Source organism: Amblyomma mixtum, chromosome 2 (genome assembly GCF_055824585.1).
Source record: "Amblyomma mixtum isolate Tamu chromosome 2, ASM5582458v1, whole genome shotgun sequence".
Classification (NCBI taxonomy): Eukaryota; Metazoa; Arthropoda; class Arachnida; order Ixodida; family Ixodidae; genus Amblyomma; species Amblyomma mixtum.
Window position 1 is genome coordinate 270,814,242 of NC_143013.1, and position 20,424 is coordinate 270,834,665.

A 20,424-nucleotide genomic window follows, 5' to 3' on the forward strand; every position below is an offset into this window, starting at 1 on the left:
CTGAAAACTCTGACTGCCGAGGTCAAGAGGACAAAGGAGGAATGTGCTGTCTTAAGGCAGGAAAACAAGGACCTAACAGAGAGGCTAACTAAAGCTGAAGGGAGAATTGCTGAACTGGAGCAATACAGCCGGTCGAACAATGTGGAGATAAAGGGCTTGCCACTCACAGCTAAAGACCGAGCTGCTGAGGTAGCCTTGCAAATCGCACAGTCCACCAGCATTCCGCTTGACCTGGCAGACATTGACATCGCGCATAGTGTTAAAACCAAAAACAGCAATGACATTAACCTAGTTGTGAGATTCACGACCTGTACGAAGAGAAACCATTTTCTTGAGGCAGCAAAAAAGGCAACCCTATCAACTACTGACATTGGTTTTACTGGTCCCTCTCAACGGATTTATGTCAATGAACATTTGACTCCTGACAACAAACGCCTTCTTGGTGCCGCAATTGCAAGAAAAAAGGAAACGTCTTGGAAGTACGTCTGGACAAAAAACGGCAGCATACTCGCACGCAGAACAGATACTTCTGATATCATTCGGATAAGCAGTCAAGCCGATCTGCTAAAAATGACGTAATGCGGCATCATTACTCATCATACAGGAGTTGTTCTTCCTTTCTTGCCTCTGGAAAATGGATCGAGCACTACACCTCTTTACACACCCTCACAATTTAATAAATATGTTGGCTTAGATAAAAATAAGCAATTCATGTTAATTCATTTCAACATGCAATCAGCTGTGAACAAAGTTGATGAACTGACTCATTTTTTGGCAAGCTTAACGGTATCGTTTGATGTCATCTGTTTAACGGAAACATGGTATTGTCACGACACTGATGTGCTGCGAATACCGGGGTATAACTCTTTTTATGTTAACCGCACCACGAAACGTGGGGGAGGCGTTGCGCTACTTGTGAAAAACAAGTACACTTGTGAACTCTTATCTGATCATTGCTTCTGCAATAGTGAAATCGAAATGCTCACCGTGAAGTCTGCCTGCCAAACTTTTTCTGTTCTTTACCGGCCCCCCCAGGGCAACTTAGCAACGTTTTTTGACCACCTCGAGCGTGAATTATTCTTTTTTAACACAGAAACCTTTTTTTCCTTTATAGCGGGAGATTTCAACATAGATATAAGCACAGTCAGCTCAGCACAGCAAAAACTTTTAACACTTCTAGAAGTGACTGGTTTCCACAACGCTATCAGTAGTCCAACACGCATCACTCCTACCTGTTCTTCCACGCTAGACCTTATCGTAACAAATAATCATAATGCACTCTTTTCAGGCCGTATCGCACTTGATATCAGTGATCACTTACCTGTTTTCTTGCGCCTAGACAAACAAATCCATACGAAGGCAAATGCACAGGCTCGGCGGCAACTTATTTCGCAAGAAAGGCTTGAGCAATTTAGGAGCCGCATTGCTTTAGTCGACTGGGATCCCGTATACAGAGAAAACACAGCTGAGGGCGCTTATCGCAAATTCCTTGAAATGTTTCTTTTATTGTACAATGACTGCTTCCCTATGGTTGATATAACGCCTTGCAAGAATGCTCGTAAACCCTGGATGAGCCGTCGCCTTACACGACTTGTAAAAAAGAAACACAAGATGTTTGCACAATTTATTAAAACTAGGGACGCGGACGTATTAGCCAGGTATAAATCATTGCGCAATCGTTTAAATAAAGAAATTAGGATAGCTAAGGTCACTTACTATAACAACTTGTTTGATAACCAGCTCCCTAGCAACCCCAAAGAAAAATGGAGGCGCTTAAACTTGCTCTTAAATAGAAACACACATGGCAGGAAGATAACAAGTTTAATAATCGATGGTACAGAAACTTCTGGATCACACCTCGCAAACACATTTAATAAATTCTTCTCGGAAGTAGGTACTAGCCAATTTAATGCTGGCATCTCCAATTTTTTAGGCGGCAAGTTAAAAGCATCTCTATTCTTCGGGCCAACGGACGAAGCTGAAGTTTTCACAATATGCAGAAAGTTAAAAGATACGTGTAGTCTTGATGCACACAGTATACAAAGCCGACCAGTTAAATATATTCTTGACATAATTACGCCATGTCTAACCTATATATATAATACCGCACTCATGACCGCTCAATTCCCTTCTGACATGCAGCTAGCCAGGGTAGCCGTGATATATAAAAAAGGCGATGCAAACAAATTGGGGAACTATAGACCAGTGTCTATACTTCCGTATTTTTCTAAGGGCTTAGAACAGCTAATTCGCATCCGTCTTCAACATTTCCTGTCTAAACATTCCGTAATAACTGACTGCCAATATGGATTTAGAGAAAATAGGTCTACGGAGCATGCACTCCTGGTTCAAAAAGAATACATATTAAAAAATTTTGAGTCACAGCTTTTAACCCTTGGTATCTTTGTTGACTTCAGCAAAGCCTTCGATTGCTTGAATCACGATGTTCTTTATGCAAAACTGGAGCACTACGGCATACGCGGGCATGCTCTCAGCCTAATTAAATCTTATTTGAGTTCCCGGTCCCAATATGTGGTGATTAATCATTCCTCTTCACAGATTCTAAGAATTTCGAATGGGGTTCCTCAGGGTAGCATCTTGGGGCCACTACTGTTCAATATATATATAAATGATATTCCTAACATTAGCAACCATGCAAAATATATTATATATGCAGACGACACCAGCCTATTCTTTTCTTCCAATGATGTACACCGCTTAGTAGATACCGCAAACCGTACGCTATTATCACTTGCCGCATGGTCATCAGTTAACTCACTAAAGATAAATAAAGAGAAAACTAAAGCAGTACTGTTCCTTCCTAAAAGGAAGCAACTATTTCACCGCCCCTCGCTATACCTCAGTGGCAGTGTGATCGAATATGTGGACACCTTTAAATCATTGGGTGTAATATTCAGCAGTACGATGACATGGGATGCACATGTTAATAACATTGTATCAACACTTTCTAGAATCGTCGGAATTACGTTGCGTAACAGGCATAGTTTACCTACCAAAACTAAAATTACTTTGTATTATGCATTTTTCTATTCCCACCTAAGCTATTGTTTCCTTGTCTGGGGCAACACAACGGCATCTAACGTCCTAAAACTGCAAACATTGCAAAAGAAAATGCTTCGTGCAATCGTCAATGGGTCATATGATTCACCTACTAGACACATTTACCTACATTATAATATTATACCTGTCAACAAACTATTTGACTACAGATTTGCATGTTTTTACAAAACAGTGGTAAAAAAGGGTGATTCATTTATTTCTCAGATTGTGCCATTGACATATCGCCAATCATCGTACGACATCCGATTGCAATGTAGGTTTGTACTACCAAAATGCAGAACAAACTATGGATTCTGTATGTTAAGGTATATTGTGCCAAAGTTCCTCAATACCTCATTCAGTGACCAAGTGAATATTTTGTCTTTGTCTGCCATCCGGAAAAGCTTTATTCAGCAATATGTGGTACAGTGATGCGAAGCGTCTGGGTGTACTACGCCACTCTGTGTAATAACCTCACTGTCTTTTATTATAATTATTACTGCCAATTGCTAGATATGTTTCCTATAATACATTGTTCTTCATAAGCGGACTTGTATCCACTTTTCAACAGTGTTTTTTTTTTCTCTCTCTCTTTTTGCCTCGTGCCAACTGCCGACTTGTAAGGATGGTGAGGCCCGTCAAGCGGTGTATCATTCACTGCTTTTTTCTCACCATCCCCAGTTTGCGTGTACAAACTGAAATAAAGATTTGATTGAATTTGGTGCAGCTGAAATCCAGATACCAGTACTAAGTCGGGGAATAGGGGCTCCCAATAGTCGCCAGTGCACTGACCTCAGCGTGCTTGAACACAGCATTCGACAACAAGAGGACGCCACACATGCAATAGAAGGGTTCTGTGTATGAATTAAATGCAGCAATAGACAGGCGCCTCGTCAACCCGAAACGTACACCACGCGTTCTCAAAAAAGGCTCTTTTATCGACTAGCTGACATGTCGTCGCTGTTGGAAAATGGTTGCGATTGAGGATTACGAAAAAGATGGAAACAGATTGGGGGGGGGGGGGGGTCTAAAGTTTTCCTATATATGATCCAAAACCTTTTCCGCCGCATTAACGACAACTGAGCACCTATAAACGCGAGGTGGCACGTCACTTGGCGCCCGTGTCTTTTGGGGATATACCGTGGATGGTGGGCGAAAGGTGGCTTTTCTTTGCACCCCGTCCACTGTCCCGTTAGCGTTGCCACGTCATAAGCAAACGAGCGGGGAGATCGTAACACGCGTGAATGTCGTTTCGCGTGAGAACGAGTCGGTCGGTTATGACTAGCCTAGCCTGCCCCCGGCGCATTATTACCTTCCGTACCACGGGCAAAATCGGCAACGTCGTCGTCGCTTGGGGCGAAATTGGCGCACGCCGGAGCGCCGGCCAGCGCTGAAAGAGCAAGTCCGATTCGGCCACGTCATCAGCGGACGACCGGAAGCCCGACCGTCGCCGATTGTTTTGAGCACGCGAGGTCGCAGGCAGAGTAACCCGCTCGCTTCGGCCACCAAGGCGTACACGCAGGCGGGCGCTATATGCACCAGGCGCCAAGAACGTCAGCACGCGGTGCAGTGGTGTAGGTATTCATCTCATTCAGATCCCATGTGTACACTATAATACACACCTGTATTTCGTGGTGTTTTTTAATAAACACGTCAGTTCTGCAGCCTACCGACTAGAAGTCCCAATGGAATTCTGATCCTTGTGATCGCTGTCTGCCTTCACCTTCTCCTGCCATGCGCGGTGGTCGTCACTACAGTACGGACGCATGCTACGCGATCCTGCTACACTTGCAACATGTGGCGTGAACATGTTCATGCCGAATTGTACGCCACCCGTTCATGCCACGCATTATGGAGGAGAAGGAAACAAACCACTAGGCGCTGACATATTGCAATTGCTCTCGAAATCGCGAAAGTGAAAAAAAAAAAAAATAAAGGTTACAGATGAGTAAGTTTTAAAAATCAACACTTGATTTCGCGATAAGGTGCCTTCGATGGCTTAAATAATACACTTCCATCGAAATGAATAGCAACCTAGAGATCAAGTCTGACACGAAGCGAGAGTGGCAACCCATAAGTAATTGTAATTCGATGCGGGCTCTCCAAACGCATTTGCTCGGTGCGAATGTACGCTAATATGTCGGGCTCGGCTGCAGAGTGAAAATGAAAACCAAGCCTCACTAGCGCCCCTAGCGGCCGACACCACCCGCGACTGCCTCCTTCTCTTGGGGCTCAAATTTTTCGCTTCAACGCCGCCTTTCTTTCGCACTTCACCGCAAAGCAGCCGCGCCGGCGGTCTAACAGCAAAGGCAGGAAGGAAAGGCTTCACGGTTTCATCCCAAGCCTCTCTTTATAGTTTCTTTCCCTCCTTCTTTCCTCTTTATTAGCTCGCTTATTAAGTTTGCCTCTCATCGCCACGAGAGGAGCGGCGTCAAATTCCGGTCGCCGATCATAAATTCACGACTGCGGCGGGGCATTCTCTAAAGGGAAAGGGGGAGACGGAGGGAAAAAGCTGCATTGAGGAATCTCGCTCCACTGTTCAGTAGCTGGGGCCGAGCAGCTCTCCTACCGCGCACTTTATCAATGGCCCCGTCGCCTAACTTAAGCCAGTGAGAAAGGGCTACAGCGAGAAACAAGAAAAAATGAAAATAACAACGAGGCAGGAAACTAAACGACGGCGACAACACGGAGCCAAAAGGAGCAAGGGAGTGAGAGAGGAGGGTGCGGGCGCGCTGGAATCGCGCGGTTTTGTTGTGCGACGCCTCTGTCGTATATACGGGTGCAACTTCCGTCTACGCGTGCGGTCCCGATGAAGAGACGGGGATACCGGCGCGGTCGAGCCGAGTGCTGGAAAAGCACTGCGTCTACGTGCGCGGCAGAGAAGGACGCAAGAGTTCATAACTCCCACCCCGTCTCTCCCACTTCCCCCAGAGTCGCCGAATATGAGAACCGGAGCGGGTACTCGCGCACATTTTTCCCTACAGAGGCGGGCTCCTGTTCGTTCTCGTGGCGGCGGGCGCGTCGTCTTCTTCCATTCTTTCGCGCTCCGCTGCCGAGGGCGTCTGCCTGCCTGCCTGCCTGCCTGCGCTCTGTGCGAGCATGCCGCCGCGCCATTATCATTCCTCGTGCCTCATCGTGGGGTCGAGCGTGGGCGCTACACCGAACGCCTGCAGCGTTGCGGTGGTGGTTCGTGTGCGCTTCGAAAATCGCCGTCGTTATGACTATTATTATTTTCTTACGCACGCAGGCTGTCTATCCGAGAGGGATAGGCTCGTTTTCGAGTTCGAACGTTACTTTCTTCTGTTCTTTCCCTTTTTTTTTTCTCGAAGAAAAAAAAAGAAAAAAAAACTGGCAACGGAGTGCTGGTGGTTGACAAATGGTTTCTTCGAAAAAGCGGTCCTTCTGTTGTCGCGAGGCGCATATTGCATATCGCGCGCGTATGGCGATGTCGACGTGGTTCTGTGTCCTCGAAGGGCGAGTAATCCGCGTGCTGCAGGCTGTTTTGGTGGTAGGAAATATATCGCTAGACGCAGCTATTTTGTCATGCCAGATGCAAAGATCAGTTCAAGGCCCACGAATCGAAATTTGGCACTCTAATTGGTCCAAAACTTCATGGTCATAGCAGACTGTTGCGCCACTCCGTGGCCATATGATCAACTGCCAAGGGCGCCCAGTGTGCACGTGATGGAGAAGAAAAAAGCGAACTGTTCTTCCCAGGCGGCGCCACTATGAGTGACTCCCCAGAAAAATGGTCGCAGGTCATGGGTCGATTTTGATTCGGAGTCCCGTAGAGGCTGGGAGTCAGCGCGATGGGCCGCGATAGAATAACTTGTTATGAGGAGCGAAATCCTCAGCACTTATTTCTTAATGTAGTAGACCCCGCTTTCAGGCCGTGAAGGCAATCTGACAACTGGTTTAGAGTCAAAGTAGCACTGCTCTCTAGACGACTGCGCTAGTTCATGTAGAATGAACTTATTTTAAGCTCTTATGCTCCATGCAGCTTCGCTGAGAAAAGCTGTTTAAAAATTTGGCGTTATAATTCTGGGTGTAAGACAAGTTTTTTTTTTTTTTTTTTTTCTGAATACCCACAAGTACAGCTCGGCATAGAAAAGATACGAAAAGTTACTATGGTTACAAGCAAGGCACAAAATATCGAGTTTTTCAGTCAAACGATGTTTGGCAAGGGCGAGCGGACGCTGCCCACATACAGAGTCAGGTTCCGGGTTCGACTGAATGGAATGTTTTGCTGCGGCGATGGAATACTGTCAACTGTTACGTTTGCATACTGTGATGTGGACACTGTCACGCATGAAAACGCCCATCCGGCAACGCTGGTATAGCCTTGCGCATCGATTGCTTCGTGCAGCTGTTTTACTACTGCCTGTCGTATCAGCAGCAGGAAACCGCGGCGGCCTTGTGACAAAATGGCTTCACTTGACGCAACGATAGAGAGAGGATACGAAACTGACAAAGCGAATTTTTCAAGGTGGATATTTTTTTCAAGCCGCTGCTATGCCTCGCTTTTCGCTGAATTACCCGCTTTCATCTGCTCACCTGATGCCGACTGGGGTGGAGAGGGGAAGATCCGCGCTGCCCGCAAGCGCTACCATTGAGACACACGGCGGTACGTACCTGCAAAGAGAAAGGAGAGAGAAAATGACGTCACACTGAGCCAAGCGAAGAACGGAGCCGATCAGCAAAAGCACGCCTATATGCACACCATCCAACATTGCGAAGCTGTTAAACAGGAAGGCGATAAGTATAGCGGCGTTCACAATAGCGAACGAAGAGCTGCCTCTGCTAGAAGAAAGAGGCAAGTAAGGGTAGGAAAACGTTGACTCCGCAGAATAGCAGTGGAATCAAACCCCTATTTGCCGGGGTTCCTTGGTTATCCTTTTAATATAGATACCGGGGCTAGTCAGCCAATGAGTCAGGCAATGGCGACTTTTGCTTTAGGTGACGTCACGTTGATTGGCAGCTGCGACCAGGAATTAATTTACGCACAGGAGACGGCCACCGGCGAGCTGATTACACGATTCGAAGAACTCCCATTCTCTTAGTAAGTTCTTCCCCTATGCCATGAGAGAAATGAGACTGCGAGGCGAGGCTACCACTGAGTAATAATACATCCATGACATTTTTAGAAAAGAAGCGCCTTTCAGCCAGATTTAAGGGCAACACACTCTCATTGCTATTCATCAGAACTGCTAGTTAACACCGTTTCCAACAATGCTCCCCTGCACTTAGCGGCCCAAGGTTCGCAGCAAGCAGCAACAGCCAATAGGAACGCAAAAATAAGCTGCGACAAATTAAGAAAGGAATAATAAAAGGAAACGATACGAAAAGTCCGTGAGTTGCAAAAACTGCTCACGTCGCTTCCTGAAAGTTGTAAAACGTAACAGCCCTGTTTTTGTGGTTACATAAAAACTATGGCGAACGATAAGACTGTGACTCCCCCTCCCCTCTCTTTCATCACTTGTTATACACGTGCATGCGAAAAAAAAAAAGAAAAGCTAAACTAAGGAACACAAGAACCCAAAAACAAAGACCGTTCTAGAGGGATGCGTCGCACACCCTCTACGCCGTTTATCCCTCACGACGTACGATACAAATAAGCGCAGCAGGCTCTCAGCTGAACCCCCCCTTTCCTTACGGCTCGCTTCTCAGCGAAGCAAATAGGAAAACACAAAGGGCAGATCATTCACGCGAACGAAATAAAGAACCAAGACGGCGGTGTTGCAGAGTGGCGAGCATTTCCCGCCTATAAGGAGTGTTAAACACGGCGCGGGCTCATCTATACCCGGTCACGTCCGCGAGAGCTTGTAAAAGGTGCCGAAAGCGCTTCGGGAAGGAGGCTGGTCTGGGCTCGTAAATAAAGGCTCGGCGGTCTTGGAGAAAAAAAAAAAGGAGGTATACTCGGCGTCACGCTACACTTGGATAGAGAGAGAGAGAGAAAGCGCTCTACAGCCTGCTCGGACGCCGTGAAGCACGCCCCGAAGATCGAAACCCGGGGCACGTGTAATGGCACGTGTAAAAGGGGAGCCCATAGCTTCCAGGCCTGTACAGCGTTGCTGCTATGGAGCGGCTCGCACTCTGTTCGTGTGGCCCTCTTTCTATGTATACGGCCCGGAACACCGTGGCTCGCTTGGAGTTTGTGGCCAACACGCGTCATTGAACGCCTCGGAGAACAAGAAGCACGCCGAGCTTCGAGACACGCAGCTCAACGAGAGCCGTGGCTCGTGCGAGACTCCAGCGCGAGAAGTGAGGCCGTTTTACGCGCAAGCCCCCCTCCTCCGCACCCCCTTCTTGCCCCTCGTGGCCCAGATCGGGCCTTCGCAGAACCATAAGGGCCCACCAACTGCTCTAACACTCTCAGTCTCTCTCTCTCTTTTATTCGCCGGATGCGGGTCATCGCAGGCGACACGGCTCGGGCACTTTCAGTTTTTCTTGCCACCAAAGTTTCCCTTTTGTGGCAGAGAAAGAGAGATGATAAAGAAAAAAAAGAGTAGGAGGTGTGTGTGTGTGTGTGTGGGGGGGGGGTGGGGGGGGGGGGGGGGGAATATATTCGCGCATCTGGTGCGGCAAGTTCTCGGCGATTTTGTTTAGAACGTTCGTTAGTCAGTGTGTGGATCCTCTGTTTTTGTGTCAGTGAGCAAAATGCGTGCTGTGGAGCTAAGGATCCCCGCAGCGAACGCAGCGATGGAGACTACTTACTTCGTTGATCAGTAAAAATCGCTTTTAGCTGACGCTGTTCCAAAGAAAAATTCCTTACAACAATTTCTATAGATAGTCTATAGACTGTCCATACACTTTTGTCTGTAAAGTCTGTAGACTTTCTATAGACAAATACTAAAGCCTAGTCTATAGGCAATGCAGATCCTATAGACAATCTATAGATTTATGGCCATACACTTTTAGTATACTTTTTTTTTATACAGTTAATAGACTAGGAAATGCCAACTGGAAGCATCTATAGGAAATCAATAGAGCCTAAAGAAGTCTATAGACAGTCTATAGAGCATTTTCATAAGGGATGAACCATGGGATGACAGAAGCGATAGCTGCAACGTTTCTTGGCTATCGTGCAAGACTTGAATGATTACGCTCATCGTGTGTCAGAGTTGAATTGATTACATTGATAAATGTTTTGTTTTAAATAAAAAACACAGTTAAATGCCCTCTTGAGCTTGCCGTCTCTGCAAAGTGCAACTCTCTTGCGTGGTCACAACGCTATCGGCGGCTGCTGGTGACATTGCCGTCTACTTCGCTAAATCACTTTATTATAATTGCATGTGCGAGCCTCGCGGAGGCCGCGACATATGGGGCCACGGACTCTACACAGCACCACCTAGGAGGACTTTATTCCCCCGCAAATAAAGATGCGTTTACTACTGTACTACTGCACCCCACTGCACGCGGCCTGAGGATTTCGTTGGGGAGCTGTGCGAAGCTGCGAATCATTTCGATATCCGTGAACAAGACATATCACAGAACACGCATAGCCATGTGAACGATGAACTGGCTACTCTTATAGAGGCGATGTTATCTTAATGATAAAACCACATAATTCACAGGGCGATGCCGCTTTGTACGGATACAAGGAGACAATTACGCTCATTGACTCTGCGAAGAAATATTATAGAACATCAGAAAGCTCCGAGAAAATTATGAAACTGAAATACCATAATAAGCTGCCTAGACGCAGTGCTCCCGTCCCTTGACCCCTCGACTTCGTGGGGCTCGCAACGCACATACGAGAAGGCCTCAACTGAAAATGAGCTGCGATCATTATTTCAGCGCTCGCCTGCCCAGCATATGCCGAAGTGCAGAAAACCGCGCCGACTTCAGCTCGATTCTTGTTTTACGGTCCGTGGGGACGCGAGAAAACTTCGTCGCTTTCAACTTCCGAGTCTACGTAAAGTCGGTCGCACGGTTCCCGCCCGGTTCATTTATCTCTACCGGCAGCATGATTGCGCGCGTAAGTGTATCCGAACCAGAAATGGAAGTTCGCAGCCTGTCAGTCCATCGCACTGCCGAGCAGTGCGCGTTCTTTGCCCGAACGCATTTCCAAGAGGAAGAGGAGGATGATGAGGAAGAGCCTGCCGAGCGCAGTGATGGAAAGAAGGAGGAGGAGGAGGGAATGAGCTGCGAAGTTGCTAGTGGCGCATGCACGGCGCGGATACACGCTGACAGACCATCGTTCACGCCGAGTGGGGTCGAACGGTCTCGGACCTCTCTTCCTTCGCCGCGTATACACACACGCACGAACTCTCCCCAAACACTCTGGCGTCGACCGCCGTGGCGGCAACGATCGGAACACATCGTTAACGGCCTCGACGAGCGGGCAATCGGGGGCGGAGCCGCTTGACCATCGCCGCCGCCGACAGCCATTACGTGGACGCCACTAGGCGGGGGCCAATCAGAAATGCATTAGGCCTCCCCGGCGACGATCAGCCGCTATTGCCGGACACATACGCGCGTGCTCGCCGCCTAATGGAGCGAGGCGCGAGCCGCGGTGGTGTACTGGCGGCCCGTCGCAAACTATACACGACGCGTTCACGGGACGCCCTCGAACGGATATATTCTGCCGAAACCGCGAAGTGCCGTATATGCGGTGAGCTCGGCCGCTCGTGGAAAGCGTGCAGGTGCGTGGCAGGTAGCAGTCGAGGGTGCGAGTCCTCCGTGGGTCGTTCTTCGAAAAGGCTACTTTATACTTCGGCAAGAACCATTACTCAGCAAGAACCTGTACGGCTCAAGACTCATGGGAACCTGAGCGCTGCCGCTCTCGTTGCAAGAGCACTCGATATACAAGACAGAGAAATGATCGTCTTTTTTCGAAGGAACCAAGGCGCGCACTGCAAGACGCCGCGCACTATATACATAGTGTATATACGTATATACGCGGATACTACAGCCGCTATGACTCAGGCGGCCCAAATCAATTTGCACTGAACGCAAAGAGATGTAAGCAGTGCTGAGCAATTCTGAAACTTCTGAAATAATTATATTTTTGGCAGTTTTTATATTTTCGTGAACTTTAGACGGAGCCAAAACTTTATTTTTTCTTTTGTAGATATCAGCACGTTTCCCTATTATCCCAATTTTCCTATGCACGTTTACCTGTTATCAGAACGTTTCCTTATCACACACGTTTCCCTAATCCAGAGCAGCAAATGAGCTTACTCCACGCTGTAGAAGCCTGAGAGGTGTTATCTAAGTGAAGTGAAGCGGTTTAGAATGTTAATGAGACAAAGAATAGAGGAAAGCTACAATTTAAGGCTTGCTAGCCATATGCTGGTTGAAGAATTTAGTGGATGACATATACGATATACTTAATTAGGTGCACCCATAAGAAACATAGAACTTTTGCTTGACGGAACAGATGTGAGAAACTTCCACCGTATAGCCGAATGGGCGTTCATATGGAAAGAGCTATTCACAACGGAAACTGAGAAGCAGCTTCGGACATTTGCTCCAAAATATATTTTATGGCAGCGTCAGATTACATTCATTCATTCATTTGTTGATTTGTTAATTTCTAACCACAGCTGTAAGCAATGCTGTTCAAGCAAGGCAAGATCGAAATTTCGTCAATAACAAATCTTGACACACAACGATAAAAAAAGGCAAAGAGCTCAGTCGCACATAAGCGGAAAACTATTCCTGAAATAATGTTGTCCAGGCCCATCGTATTACCATGCAGTATTACCGTGTACTACCACAAACAAATCAAGGAGCGAATAGATCTATTTTAATAAAGGAAGGTCTCAAGACGCTGGTAACGGCGATTAGATAGGGGAAAAATGTATGTCGCGTGGTAAACAACTAAAGCAGTTGTGTCTTTATGCAAAAAACTTTAGCCTAGTACTATAACGCAGCACACGCGGGGGTTCCGACGTGGTTACACCCGGCCACTGCACCCGGCCGACGCTTTTAGCATACCACGCAACCTTCGGCAGCAACGCACACCGCGACCAGTGCAGTGAGCGAGAAGGTCAGGCAACAAATGCGTCGTGCCCCCTCGCCGATGCTCTGGGCGGCCGCCTGAATGAAGCCGGCCCGTGAATGGAAGAAGGCAGGCCCGTTTGTGGTAGTTTGCCGCACGAAGCTACGCGGCGGCTTCGACATCGTCGGCTGACCCGGCCCGACGGCGAAGGTCACGCGCCGCGGTGACGTCACAGGCCGGAACGAAGCCCTACCACGGGGGGAACCGGTTGCAGCAGTCCGGCCACGGCGCTTTACCGTAATTAGGAGCCGGGCGCGGCGCGCGCGCCCGTCGGGCCGGCCAATTTGCCGCGTGGCGCGCTGTGTTTGCTTTGCGAGCGCGTGAGCCGCGGACCGCCGTTCGCGTGCGCCGGCTAGCTCACGTGCCGATGACGTCATCGCCGGAACACTTCCGCACCTATGGCGACTGCACTGTTGTAATGTCTCCCGCGTTTTTCTTAACACCGTATTTATCTCACTGCATGCTTCACAAAGTAGGCACTTCTAGCTTTTGTTAGTATTTGAAGATGAACGAAGTACGGCTTGTTTATATTTCACAGACTGAGGCGATGTCGAGGCATCACATCTCTCCTCTCTCTCCCACTCCTAATATCACCAGCCATCAAACGCTTCTCGCTGTTTTTAATGTTCAACTCCTCTGAAACCCTTGCTCCACGATGTTGTTAGAGAAGAGCTAAGGTTGCAATCCTCTAAAATGAGCAAGTTATCACCATTATCATTCCAAGCTTTCACATTCGGTGTAGTACGTCGGCGTGAAAGCGATTTCGTGGTGCTGTAAGGTCGGTCCCTATTCACAAACCGCTAAGAAGACAAAAGGCAGTGAATAACGAGCAAATTAGGACGACAATTGGGGAGACACATATTCCAGCATAAATTTAATGTTACTATGGTGTCAAAACGGAGCTGAGTCAACGACAACAAAAAATTTATATTAGGCAAAGGGAAAAAACCAGGACGCCGGCATGAATCTGGACAGTAAGATGTTCCTGTGCTCAGGACTCTCCGTTCGTGTGCAGCTAACGAGTGCACTCCGAGCAAGGTCTGCAGTGCCACACACCGGGAAGACGTGTTTTGGTAGCCACGCATCGCTTGCCTGCACTCAACTCTACGAGACACAGGCGGGAAGGTGAGAAAGAGCTGATGCTAGTAGGGGGGAGGGGAAGAAGCTGATTCCGAAACAAAAAAAGTGCGCTGATGCGACTTCTTACCCTCGAAACGAGCGCTGGAAGAGGAGGAGGGGGAACATACATGGAAAAAGGAAAGGCACGGTGCGGTGGACACCTGAACCGCGCTGTGGGGGATGGGATGAATGAATCGAATTGAAGTAGAATTAAAGAAGCGCAGATCCATAGTTTGCAAGATGTCGGGCTCACCGACACCAGATGCAGCAAAGCCGAAGCTCTGGAAACAGTTAACTATCTACTGCATACTTTGGTAAAGACCCTGCCGCCCCAGTGACGTAAAGTAGAGGATGTGTGTCGTGTCTGCTATGCGGTGTTGACTGCCGTTCGCTAGAGCAAGCCGGTGCAAACTGCCGTGATACGGCCGGGCAATTCGCCACGCTCGTGACGCTTATTTTCCAGACGGGGATCGCCCTCGTATCTGGCAAGTCGAAAAGGCGCAACAGGCCCCAGAGGTCCCAGTCGTAAAAAAAAAGAAAGAAAAAGAAACAGCCGGCGTTCAAAGACCGAGAGCCATATCGCGGGAGGACACTTCATTCCGCACGCTTTCGCCTCGCCCCGACTCTGCTCTCCTCGATTCTTGTTTTTCCCCAGTATTCTTCTGTTCCCTTTCTCTCCACCTCTTTCTCCGCGAGGAGAAGAGTAGAGGCCAGGCGGAGAAAGAAAGAAAGAAAGAAAGAAAGAAAGAAAGAAAGAAAGAAAGAAAGAAAGAAAGAAAGAAAGAAAGAAAGAAAGAAAGAAAGAAGTGAAAATCTCAGCCCCGTTTCCCGCCGCAGTTGTCGCTTGGTTCGCAGATGGCGCCCTCTTCAGGCCGCTCGACTATGCGGGGGAGTCACTTTACGACGCCGAAGGCGAAGCGCAAAGGGGGTTCTTCGCGCGTTGCTCCCATAAAATTCGATTTATCGCCTCGCCACATTGGAGCACTTGGCTAAATATAGCCGTCACACACTGCCGCCGACGCCGCCGCTGTCGTTGGCGCATTAGAACGGCGGCGGCGGTGATCCTCGCGGGTCTGCGGCGTATGCCGTACTATATAGCGCCGTAATATTCACGAATCGCGCTCCGGTGTGCGCGGTGTATGCGATCGCCGAGAGAGGGCGGCAGGTGTAAATCATCGGGCGCTGAAACGCGGTCCTCTCATTCGGCCACTGTGTGCTTTCAGCATGGCTTTCAGTGACCGCCGCTGATGAACGGCGAGCGTTGATTGCCGCCGACGGTAAGGCGCTCTACCGGCGACCGCGCGCACTTCTTGTCCCGAGTGTCGTGACTCGGCGCTAATGAGTCTCTCGGGACTTAGCGGTTCAGGCAAAGGGTCTGATGAAGTCTTGAAGGGCTTCTCTATATAGACATGTGCCGAAAAGCGGGGAGGGATTGGCAAAACAAACAAGAAAAGCGCGCGTGGTATGTGGCTGCATGTTGTGAAAGGATCGGATTCGTGCAGCCGCTGCATATGCCGATTGGAAACGGATTCACTGCAGGTGTGGTATAGACTCTTCCCGCAACTTCCCCGAGTTTGGCGCATTAAAGCCCCAGTTTCTCACACACAAATAGTTTCAACTAAACAGTGAACAAAACCACCGAGCGGCAACAGGCGACATGGCTTCAGAGAAGACACATGACAACAGGCAAAGTTTTGTCAAATTCTACACGTGTTCACGTGAAATAAGAATTTGATCGCTTCATAGGAGACAGTCAGCCACACAGGACTCATCTTCAATCAAGCCCAAGTAGTAGCGAGATGCGAAGAGTCTTTTCTTGGGCTAGTTGGTATCCCATGGTTTAGTTTCAAACAGCGCATACAGACAACAGCGCCCTCACTGTCAGTCCTCGTATGTGGGCGCTATTTGAAACTGACCCATAGTAGCAGGAAGCGCAATTGAAGTGAAACTCCTCCCGAAATATTTACATCATAGAATGCCTTTTTTTTTTTTAATTGAAGACATTGTTTCAGAAATCTTTTTTCTTCACGGCCCACCTGACAAAGTCGACATGCGGGAACCAGTGCGCGGTTATCCACGAAACGACGTGTGTCACAGCCAAGCAACAATTTCGAGATCAAATTTTTGCAAAGTCTTTTCCTTTCGTTGCAAAAACTGTCTCCCGTGGCCTTCCCGTGGCTGGAAGTGTAGGGGCACGAGCAGCCACTCATCACTTCTCATTTTCCTGCGGCGCCACTCGAAGCGAGGCGATGCATGGCTCTGCTCGGGCGTGGCGGGCGAGAGCGCGCGGCGCTGCCTTCCCCGTCGTCTCCTCCGGCGGCGGCTCCGGCGGCGAGCGCTTAATGGCCCGTGACCGCGGGAAATGAAAAATGATTACCGGTTCAATAATGATCGCCGAATTAGCAACGCCTCAATGCGCGCCTGACCGCCGCGTGGAACCGCCTCTGCAGGTCGGCCTTGGAAGATCGCGCGCGCGTGTCGTCTTCTTTCGCGTGTCGGGGCCCATTGGAGAAAGTGAACGTGCACAAATAGAGATACATGTTCCAAGTGGAAGCATACGGGACGACTGAAGGAATGCCCGAGGATTGCCTATCGACAGCGCCCATTACGCAGTTCGACCACAGTCCATTGATGGGTTAATGCCCATGCATGAGGAACTGGTGATTATCTGCTTAATTAACATTCATAGGTCCCTGGGAGTCCTCATACCCCTCTTGGCGCAGTGGTGCCGCGGCTGAGCGATGCGCCACTGCTCTGCGATGACACGTGCTGGCACAGATGGGGCTTGTGGGGCCCGGGTTGCTCTTCCCGAGCGGCCAATAATTAATTTAACTGCCATAAGCCACGGTGGGCAGTTTGGTCACAATCCGGTGGGGCAGGTTGTAATGACGTCACAAGGTCGCGTGACCTAGGTCTCCCCCTGCCAACTATATTCTCCGGGGGCTCTCTGGCCATGATTTCCACGGAGTGTAAACTAATTTTTGGGCGCGGATTTAGTAGAAACGATTCGTCCTACCAACCGCGTATAATACCGCCACGTGTACTTTTTCCTTCTCGAAATCTCGATGAGTCGCAGGACGAAAATGTGGCAAGAGGTAAAACGAAGTCCAGGAGGTGCCAGTCACGGCACTTAAGATTTGTCGCTACGAAATATGTTTGTGTTCGCTTTGGTTTTATGGCGAACTACTTTTTGCGTGCGGACTTAGCCTGCGCGAACAGGCGCGCTTGCTTTGGCAGCGTTGCCTGCTATGTATGAAAAGGAGTATAGTTATGGCAAGGCGTGTATTGAGATAGGTTCCTTTTTTTTACGCGTGCGTCTGCTGAAATCTCCCTTAATATGGAGGCCTTGAGAAGAAGTTCATTAGCTTCAATGGTTAGATGCCACATAAACTCTTGCACAGAGCCAGCGACACGTGGGCTTTCGAAACAGCGTGTGGTATACGTATAAAAGACTGCCGCGTTAGCGCTCATGAAACTAAATATAAAAAGCAAGTCATTTCTCAGCGAAGGCCACACTTTACTCGATTGTGAAAGTAGGTGCCTACACTCATGGCCGTCAGGAGCAATTGCCATGCTATATTCCCATATCGATTCGTATTACAGAGCTACCTTGTTTTTCTATTCAAACGAGGTTTAGGATGCGTCCAGCTACGACAAAAACCGTGAGTTATAAAGCTACTTCAAGAATCTGTAAGCTAGCTAGTATTCAATTCAATTCATTTTATTTCACCACTAGTCAGTAGAGGTTCCTAGGATAAAAGCTGTAGACTGCAGCATGACATGGCCCAGAATATAGTGAATGTTCTTTCTACGCAAATCACTGGGCAGGTAATGGACAATAAAAATCGAAAAATAAAATAGCTGCGTATATATGGCTCCCGTTTAGACAACTTGTGCATTTTAAGAACTGTCCAAGGGTATTAAGTTCTCTTCGCTTTAGATGTGTGTTCTCGAACGCGTCTGTCAAGCGTGTACTATACCACGCATGAGGCACCAGCTCTTCACCTCCTGCAGGCAGCAAAACTAAGCGCGCTCGTGCCAAAGCTGATGTCTGGGCGAGACAGAGATGCGCGCTTTCGCCGACACGGCATCGCACTCCGAGATGGGAGAAAGGCGGGTGGGGGGGGGGCACCGGCAGCCAGAGCCCGCATACTTGGCTGGCCTCACAGGACGACTTCAGGCGCAACGAAGTGCCTGCCACGGCTCGCTATTTTATTCCGCACCGCGTTAATTCAGTTGCCCGCGGAGAGAGGTCGCTAGAAGGAGGGAGGCCTCCGACAGTCTCCGACACAGGGCCTGCCAGGCTCGGTAAAAGATGAGGGCAATAATCGTCGCCGCTCGCGGCTTTATGCGACGCGTGCAGCCAATCATCATTAGGCGCACACCGCCGGCACTCGAGCCTTGGCGGCAGAGCGCCAACGCCACGCGGAGAAGCCGACGGCAAGGAGGGTGTTTGGCTCCACGGCTGGGGCTGCGCACTCTTTGAGCCGGAGCTCTGAACCCGGCGACAACAGCTGAGGACAGCGAGCGAAGGAGCGCCATTGTTTTCTCCGCACGACGCGCGTGACTAACGGCGGAGGCGTGCTCTGGCCGCCAGACAAAGGGGGTGCCAGTCAGGGGGAAGTAAAACCGCGAGGAGGCCGTGTGGGCTACCAACAACAGCAGACTCTGCGATGCATTCCCTGAGCTGCGGTATATTTATGCGGACGAGAGGTGCCATGACTGGGGAACTACATCGGAAATTCCATGACTGGAGTGATGTATGTACACCCCCCGTCAAAAGTATACGGCCCAAGGGGTTTGCTTGAGAAGCCTGCTGCATGTATCGTTTTGCATCCTCAGCGACCGTAACCTCTGGAATGAGAAACGGCATCGCGTCCTCAAACCTGGCAAACTTTGGACTGCTAGATATGCTAGGGAGCCCCGCTAAACAACTTATAATAAAACCCCTTGGGCTGTATACTTTGACGGGGGCTGTACGTGCAAGTGTCAAGAAACATCCTCCCAGCATCGATGGCAGTGCGGCTGAGAAAAACAGACTGAGGAGAGAGCGGTAGTTGTGCTTGTACCGCTATGCTTTCAGTTGCAGAGGAAGCTCAGATGCGTAGAGTACTCATTAGAGATACTTATCAGAGCGGAGACCTACTATAGTCGGGTGGAACTCAAGAACGAAGCGGCTTTTCCACGCCAAAGGACACCCCTCCAGCCAGTGGCGTCGGCCGATTCTTATGACCCGGCTAGTGTGACAAAGCAGGGAGTGGTACATGGAAGGGGATAATCCCTTCCCGTATAGTCGGGGTTAGACCCCTCTCTGTCCATTGTGTCACCGCTTCCTTCACTGTCACGCTAGCATGCAGATTCGTGAGAATCGTCCGACGCCATTGGCTGGAAGGGGTCGTTTCCGGGGTAAAGCCGCTGCGTTCTTGGGTTGTACATGACTATAGTATGTCTACAGGTGATCGATGTGCGCAGAACATTAGACAATCCACGTACACGAGAGGAACGCAAGGACGTGTGTACGTGGATTGGCTAATGTTTTGCGTACATCGATCATCGGTAGTACTCTCATGCACCAACTAGGCCCAACAGAAGTGTTGTTATAGTATGCATACGCTTTGCTAAATCTCTCCTAGTTTGAAAACTTACGCCGCACCGTAAGCGGCCGGTCTATCCTGAGGAGTGCACAAAAATGTGAAGAAACCTTAACCACTCCAGTGACTATAAACTGCACTCATTGCCTTTAACGCCATCTTTTTGAAAGAAAGAAAGCTTTTCCCGCGCCTGATCATCTACGTTCGCAAACAGCTCCTAATGATACTCGTATCCCACGTGGCGATGTCATCGTCCATGGGTACCGGAGACGCGGGACAAGCAAGGCCACGATACACCTTGCGCACAAAAGCATAGGAGGAACTTGTTCAATGCCTATCTGTTCAAGCGAAGACGACGACGCCCCGAAAAATAATAAGTGACTCCACCAAGGATTCCAGGATCACCCCACGCAATTATGCGCGTTTTCCCGTGCGCCCCCTTAATGGTTTGCCGACGCTGAATGCCGGATACAAAGGAGGCCCGAATCCATCAGCACAGCGGTGATTCGAGACAGCGGCAGAATCGACAAATGAGCGCGCGCTCGGGGCATACGCAGACGCGAACACGCCCTGCGGCGGAGGCGGCGGCCTGCCGTAGGACGATCGCCTTCGCCGGCGATATATCGGACGCGCACATATGCGGCCCCC

The 20,424-nt window shown here is 49.3% G+C and overlaps 1 protein-coding gene across 3 annotated transcripts in view; it reads right to left on the reverse strand.

Moving 5' to 3' along the window:
* Nucleotides 1–20,424, reverse strand: part of ct (homeobox protein, cut) — a 754,353-nt gene that overhangs the window by 354,861 nt on the left and 379,068 nt on the right. The window contains exon 2 of one of the 3 annotated variants that reach the window (XM_089573992.1): nt 7,615–7,692. The exons of the other annotated variants lie outside the window; for them this stretch is intronic. The gene's annotated coding sequence lies outside the window, so the exon portion shown is untranslated. The remainder of the gene's footprint in view (nt 1–7,614; nt 7,693–20,424) is intronic. 3 annotated transcript variants of the gene reach the window in all.